The sequence below is a fragment of the Tasmannia lanceolata genome, unplaced genomic scaffold (genome assembly GCF_043159265.1).
Source record: "Tasmannia lanceolata isolate RefF3 unplaced genomic scaffold, GAP_Taslan_0.1 ptg000013l, whole genome shotgun sequence".
In the NCBI taxonomy this organism is placed as follows: Eukaryota; Viridiplantae; Streptophyta; class Magnoliopsida; order Canellales; family Winteraceae; genus Tasmannia; species Tasmannia lanceolata.
Window position 1 is genome coordinate 22096327 of NW_027518690.1, and position 8490 is coordinate 22104816.

Here is an 8490-nt window from a genome sequence, read left to right on the forward strand (position 1 = left end):
AAGAAATTTATGCTTTAGAAATCTCTCCCCAACCTGAGATTTCTAAAACCTGAAAACATGGGACGATCTCTTGCTCTCTTGCTGTCGGAAAGAAGGGCGAGAAATCAAAAAGTGAAAACGACAGCTGCTCTCTGCTCTCTTTCTTCTTTCATCTCCCATCTACAATTTTGAGGAAATCCAAGATTCTAAAATTTACGTATCCAAACGACCCCTAAAACTACTTGTAATATAGATGTTGGGGTATTTTAGTAAAAATTGTTCTAACTTACCAAAATACCTCGAAACTAGCTTTTATATAATTGTTCAAGGGGGTTTTTTTTTTGGTAAAAAAACAAGTAGTGGGTCGTGCCAGCCCATTGCAGGCCCACACGGCCCATTGCCACCTTGATCAGAGGGCTAAAAAAGGGTGTATTTGGAATTCCAAGGCGTGGTGAATATAAACATAGGGGGTGACTTGGTACCTCTGATCCAACTTCACTTATCAAAAATCTACTAGGGACTTGACTATGAAAAACCTGGCCCGGCCTGAAGGTAATGGGCCTCCAATTTGTCAAGAGGCATCCCGCCCTCGGCGACTCAACAAAGTGTAGAAACAGGTAACTAGGAATCAATAATTCATCTAATTCATCATGCAAATGTCTCAACCAAACCAATACAAATTTTTACCATCTTTTCTGAACCATCGTCATAAGAATCAGTCTGTCTTTACACCTAATATACTCGTGTTTGGTCATCCCATGACTTTTAAGCATTGAGACAAAATAATGCTACAAGTTTTTTAAAGATTTCAATACTTTTTTGAAGATCACACAGAGAATGGTCTTCTGTCCACGTAGATAACGCCAGCTATGGCAGGAGGAACCACCCAAAATCATATTATTCTCAAAGAGACTCAACATTCAGAAATTCAAAGGCACAAGAGAACACTTGCAGGTCAAAGTAGTCTTTCATCTATCACTCAAAATTCAAAGTTTAGTCTTCAATTTTGGCAACCAACCAGGACTGAAGCCTGTGAAGTTCTTCACCGTTACGAAGTTCACTCTACTCTTCGAAGTGGAATCTCAGGAGCGAGTCTTGAATCTTGAACGGTGGTTGCTCCACAAAAGTTGGGCTTAGGAATGTCCACCTAACTGACCCGAAGAGCAGTGGCTCCCCAAGTAGTTGTCCAAATAAATTGATAAGTCGGGCATTCCCAGCACACCAATCGAAACCAATAGTTTCTTGGTCATGACCAGCTAAAGCTAAAGTTCCATTAATACTAAAAACCAAAAGAATAAAAGGGCATGTTGGTATTCAATTGAGTAGCAAATCTTCTAAATTACTTGTTAGCAGATCTACAAACATGGGAGAATGATATTGAATACAGTATCTGCCAAGTCATATGTTACGAACTTAGATCGGTTCTCAACGGATTTGATCTTCTTAGAGGAAAGATCAGCCACTTAATCCACTTCGAGAGAAGGATCAATCCTCCTTTGTGCACAAGACACAATTTCTGTAACAAATCTCTTCATTTATTCCCTTCAATGCCTTTTACTAGCTTTAAATAAATGTTTACAAACGTTATACTCCCAAGAAAGTAGGCACAACCCCTCCCAACGAAATAGGCTAATCACCTATTAAATAGGTAACTTCCTTATCAAATCCCTATCAAATAGCAATTACTCCTATAGCTACCATAACTACTAATTATTATCCTATCATAATAGGAAAAGATAAACACAAAGATAATCAAGTAACATTCCTCCCCCCTTGAAATCAACCTTGTCCCCGAGGTTGGATTGTTGAAAAAAAAAAAACAAATTATTCCACCGGGATCCCAATTCGTATTGGGCATGATTTTGTTGAGCAACAGATCTGTTGGACTTCCACCTTCAAAAACAACGGACGTGATCCTTTGAACTCCAACTTCAAAATCTTTTGTGATCAAATAGGAAAAGAAATACGATTTGTCATTCCGGCGCATCGAAGTGATGGAATGATCGATCTTGCAAAAATCGTCACGCAGGGAATTCCAAATCTCACAACTCATGGCGCAGGATTAATGGCTCTAATACCATTTGTTACGAACATAGATCGGTTCGCAACGGATTTGATCTTCTTAGAGGGAAGATCAGTCTCTTGATCCACTTCGAGGGAAGGATCAATCCTCCTTTGTACACAAGACACAATTTCTGTAATAAATTTTTTCATTTATTCCCTTCAATCCCTTTTACAAGCTTTAAATAAATGTTTACAAACGTGATACTCCCAAGAAAGTAGGCGCAATCCCTCCCAACGAAATAGGCTAATCACCTATTAAATAGGTAACTTCCTTATCAAATAGCAATTACTCCAGTAGCTACCATAACTACTAATTATTATCCTATCATAGTAGGAAAAGATAAACACAGAGAAAATCAAGTAACATCATAGAGTTCAACTGTCCATCTAGCTAGCCTCCAAAAGCCTGGGTAAAGCCTTTTGGACCACATGATCACATATTGTTACCAAGTTACATGCAAGTTAAAACAGCTTGTTATATCAAAGAGTTGATAAATGACCAAGAATCAGACCTCAGCTATGTGCTTCATTGTTTGTCATATGATCTCATTCCATATTTCGTTATTTATCATCTAATTTTTAAAGATTTTAAAATATTGGGTTTTCATTTTTTTTTTTCATCAGTTGATTTAATCTAGTGGAAAGAAGAAAGAGAAGTGTTTAGAGGTGAAGCTCAAGGTCCTTTTTGGATACCATTTAAAAAATCATTTGCAAATATAATTTAACATGTAAACACTTCAAAGAGGCCTTACTGTCCCATTTACAAATAACATTAGCTTCATTTGAGTAATAATTTACAAATAAGGACCAATTTTTGTGGCACCACAATCCTTTCATTTGCGGAGATTCGAGCCATCCATAGGGGTTTGATTGAACTGGTAGCTACTGATATAAGGCAACTCTTCGAAGGCGTTTTCCTGGGCTTCTGGCAAGGTAGACGGCTCGTGGAGACTAGGCTCTGTCTTAGACAGACAATAATAGATTTGGGCCAAGATATATATTTATCCTTTTTCCGTATACGGCCCATGGTTCACTTGGGTCATTCCACGCCCTGCGTTTTTTCTAATGAAAAATTGTTCAACTTACCAAAATACCCCCAACAAGTGTTACATAAATGTTTGGGGTATTTTGGTTAAAAAAAAGGAAGAATTGTCAACTGGTGACACAAAAATGCCAAAATAGTGAATGGGTGACACCCTTTTGAAAGTTTGTGAACGGAGGTCATTTTTCTGACATGGCCTTTTACATAAATACCCTTCAGGAAGAAAATCCCATTATTTTTACTTCTCTTCGTTTTTAACTGTACAGAGGCTTCTTTTTTTTTACTTTTACTCTCTCCATTTTCATTTTAACCACCTGAAACCCATCTTTTCCGGCGTGAGGTGTGACCGGCGTAAAGATCTCTCCTTTTTCTCTGGAGTGGGGCGGTTTCTTGCACTATTCCGAACTTCTCTCCTCCGTTATCAACTGTATTCCGACGAGGGCTTCATTTTTTCCGGCGAAGGCTTCATTATTCCGGCGAGGGCTTTATTTTTTCCGGCGAGGGCTTCATTTTTCCGGCGAGGCATTCATTTTTTCTGGCGTGGGCTTCATTTCTGGCGTGGGCTTCAAAACAGAATATGATGTGTGTTTATGTTTGTGAACAGAATATGATGTGTGTTTGAAGTTGAAATATGTATTTTTACAGGTTAAGTACACAGCTTTCTATGGTCCTATGTTGTGTTTCTGAGAGCAAAACCTTTATCTCTCCTGAAAAATAGTTGTTGACCCTTTTTTGGGTTGGTAACCCACATTCGAAGGTCAATCACCCAAAAAAATGGAGATTGGTAAGCCTAAATTTAGATTCCAGAATCTTTATCTCCCATGGAAAATGGTTGGTGACCCTTTTTTGGTTGGTAACCCACCTTCGAAGGTCAATCACCCAAAAAATGGGAGGTTCGTAACTCGAAATTTCAATTCCAGAAGCTTTATGTAGCCTGGAAAATTGTTGGTGACCCATTTTTAGATTGATAATCCACTTTCCAAGGTCAATCACTCAAAAAAATGGGACGTTGGTAAGCCTAAATTTCGATTCCAGAACCTTTATCTCCCCTGGAAAATGGTTGGTGACCCTTTTTTGGGTTGGTAACCCACTTTCCAAGGTCAATCACCCAAAACAATGGGAGGTTAGTAAGCCTAAAGTTCAATTCCAGCAGCTTTACTCCCCTGGAAAATGGTTGGTAACCTTTTTTTCGGTCAATCACCCACTTTCGAATGTTGGTAACCTCGTTTTGAGGGAGTCGATAACCTGGATTTTGAATTCCAGTAGCTTTATCAACCAAGGGAATGGGTTGATGATCCAATTTTGTGTGTTGATAACCTCACTTCTGATTGGTTGATGACCTAATTTGGGGGTGTCGATAACCTGGATTTTGAATTCCAGTAGCTTTATCAACCAAGGGAATGGGTTGATGATCCAATTTTGTGTGTTGATAACCTCACTTCCGATTGGTTGATGACCTATTTTGGGGGAGTCGATAACCTGGATTTTGAATTCCAGTAGCTTTATCAACCAAGGGAATGGGTTGATGATCCAATTTTGTGTGTTGATAACCTCACTTCCGATTGGTTGATGACCTATTTTGGGGGAGTCGATAACCTGGATTTTGAATTCCAGTAGCTTTATCAACCAAGGGAATGGGTTGATGATCCAATTTTGTGTGTTGATAACCTCACTTCCGATTGGTTGATGACCTATTTTGGGGGAGTCGATAACCTGGATTTTGAATTCCAGTAGCTTTATCAACCAAGGGAATGGGTAGATGATCCCATTTTGTATGTTGATAACCTCACTTCCGATTGGTTGATGACCTATTTGGAAGGAGTTGATAACCTGAATTCCAACATCAAGTGGCTTTATCATCCTAGGGAATTGGTTGATAATCATATTGTTTGTGCTGGTAATCCAATTCTGACTGTGCTGGTAATCCAATTCGGACTGTTGATAAGTCCCTTTTCATGGTCTAGATGTAGGAGAGCGAGAACTAACTAGAGAACAAATAGCATATCTATATCCAAAAAAATTGTTTATGTATTGATGTTCCAATTACAACCATTCTTTACAAAATAACAAAAAAGAAGTCATCACAATATCTGAGAACATTCAAAAAATTCAATTACACCCTTACACAAAGAAGGGAGCTTGGCAAGGTACGCTCGACCTACTGAGTATGGGTGCAGAAGGCCCAATAGCAGTTTGGTCAACTTATTGTCTTACCACGGGTGGTTCTTTGCAACTTCTTCTATTGTGGCCAAGTTGTTGACATGTGGTGCATTTGTAATGTAATCCACCTTTCAATTCGCGAGCAGTTCTTCTCCTACGCGGCCTTCCCGGTGGTCGCTTTGCAATCGGCGGTAATATTATCATATGCATCAAAATCTGTGATGCCAATGGCTGCCATGGCATGTCCACACGGGAGTCCAAATGTTTGGAATGCACGCCAACTGCACGTGCGAAGTTTCAAGTTTACACCATCTGTATGTTCAAGCGAGTGTACTTCATATTCATGAACCCCAACTCGATAAGCTGTATACTGGCGGCTCTCTTCCCTCGCTAATGTTATACGTTCTTCTGCGTAATGAGTCAACTTTGTTTGCCAACTATGACCCAATTTCTGATGCTTTTGAATGAAGTCTGTAGTCTGATGTCTAGTGTGCTCTACCAATGATGCAATCGGCAATCTTCTCGCATCCTTCAGGACAGCATTGAAACGCATGCAATAACTATGATGAGAATTGGGAAATATATTAGGCACTGCCTGCAACAACCCCTTCTGTCAATCGGAGCATATGGTGAATATGTTCATCTCTGCTGTCAATACGTACTGCCTCAGCAACATAAAAAACCACCTCCAACTATCTTCGTTCTCCGTCTCAACAACCCCAAATGCTAATGGATATAAACCGTTGTTACCATCGACCCCGATTGCAATCAATAAGATTCCTAGATACTTCCCTCGCAGATGTGTCCCATCAACCAAAATTATAGGCCTGAGTGTTCGATGAAAAGACCGTATGCTGGGACCAAATGTCCAAAATAAGCGAACAAATCTATCATCTCCCCTAGGTCGTAAATCTCTGACTCTAAAAACATGCATATAGCTGCCGGGATTTCTTCTCATCATCTGAACTGTAAGTGCAGGCAATATTCGATAAGAGTCATCCACATTCTCACACTTAATCTCAAGTATGATGTTCATCGCGTTGTACGCTTTCCAATAGCTTATAATTATACCCCAATGCATCTTGATATATTCTCGTATGATCCTCGTCCTCACATCATCTGGGCAAGCAAATAAGCGTAAACATGTCTGAGCAACCCAAGCTGCTGTGACAAGAGGGTGGTCATTGCCCCTTAATTTAGTTCTACACGTATGGTCGGGGACAAACGACTTCACTAACACACAGGTCATATGATTAGTACCTGTTATACGCCATTTGCAACCCTCTACCTTGCATCAAACGGCATACTTCTTCGGTGTTGACTTTGACCTCACGAACATAAATCTCTGCCGAATAGCGTACTCTTTGATAACCTTTTTGAAGTGTTGCATATTAGAAAATATTGCCCCAACCGTTAACTGCTCAAACTGAAGATTATTAGTATATACATCATGGGCCCCAACAAACATCCCATCTGCTTTCATTGGCCGACTACTGTCAGTCGGAACCGGTTGAGATCCCTCTTTGATAGGAGAACCCCCTCTGATAGAAGAATCCGCACTAAAAGGCTGAGCGCATGGACTAACACCGATATTTCCATAATCGTCATCATCATCATCATCATCCTCATCATCATCATCACTACCATCGTCATTATCATCATCATTTCTTTCTTCTTCTAAATCTAAACCCCTCACACAGAAACCGTCTTCAAAAACATTACTGAAGTCCACTTCAAGATCTCCCACATTTTGGAAGTCATCGATACCCCCATTAACATGGTTGCCATACAAATCACTTGCCAATGTTTCATTTAAGTCAATTTCAGACCTGCATAGTTCGGCAATATATAATCAAGTTGGATCCATATGAATTATAAATTGAAATATGGAAGTATTCAAACATTGCCAAAGAACTACAATACCTTATGACAGGTTCTGCTGGAGCACCTCTGATCTCTTCACTTACATATCTCCCATCAAATTCACTTTCGTAGTGTTTTTGCAAGTCCACTTCAAAACAAAGATGTTTTTGGGACGGAATCGAAGTAGAAGGAATGCTACGATTAAGAGAGGGTCTCCTAGTGCAGAGTTTGTTTGTGGGAAGCATTGACGAATTCAAGGAATTAATACATTTGTCATTTATGCTCTTAGTTATGTATATCATCACAGAATTGAACATGTATCTGTCAAACATCCTTAACATTGTTTGGAGGACATCATCATCATCGATGTCGATTAAAGTGACTATATATGGATCCACAACATATCGACATTTTATCGATAGTAAAACCTGTCTTTCTATAACACCAATCCTTCTTCGGATTGCAGCTTCAAATTCGTCGAAATTGATTCCGCGGCTGACAGATAACAATGTCTTCTTCCCTCCTACGTATTCCCAAGAAACATCATCCTTCAAATCTCCATCATAGTGTAAAAGAAGAGAAACCATTGTTTCGGACATTTTTATAAAATTCTAAATAGGGGTTCTAAACATAGTTGTTGCTAAAAGGGGATCTTCATATCTTCTTGAGGGGTATTCAAGTGTACACAATGGGTTACCAAGTTCATAAGTGGGGTTATGGACTCTAAAGGGGGTTTTACTACCTCAATGGGGGTTTGAAAGTCAGTCCATAAGGTGTTCTAAGAGATTATCATCTACCTAATGGGGGATTCAAGTCCGTACGGAGGCTTCTGTAAAGGGTAATCAAGTTGCAAATTAGGGGTTTCAACTCTCTACACAAGGGGGTTTTCAAGTTTCTAAAGGGATTACCAAGTACATAGAAGGGGAGTTACCAACAATGTACAAGGGCTTTTCGACACTCTCCAAGGGGGTTACCAAGCCTCTCCGGGGGTGTACCGAGTGTTTATCTGGTAAATAAAGGGTTACAGAGATACTTGAAGCAGAAGCCCTAACTAACCATTTTGAAAGGGTTATAAGACAGGGTTATCAAGCAAAATAAATACAGGGTTATTACCCACAATAATGACATGGTTCAAACACATTAATACAACCACAAATCCTAAGAGAGTAGATAAGCTACTCACCTTTAATCACTCTTCGTCAGTTTCAGGCGTTAATGGAGAAATCTGGAAGAGGTTGGCGGTCATTTTTTGTAGGTGAAAAGTAAGAGAGAGAAATTTCTACTATAAGTTGTTTTTTTTTTTAGTAAAAGGGGAATTACCAAGAATGTACAAGGGCTTTTCAACCCCCTCCAATGGGGTTACCAAGCCTCTCCGAGGTGTA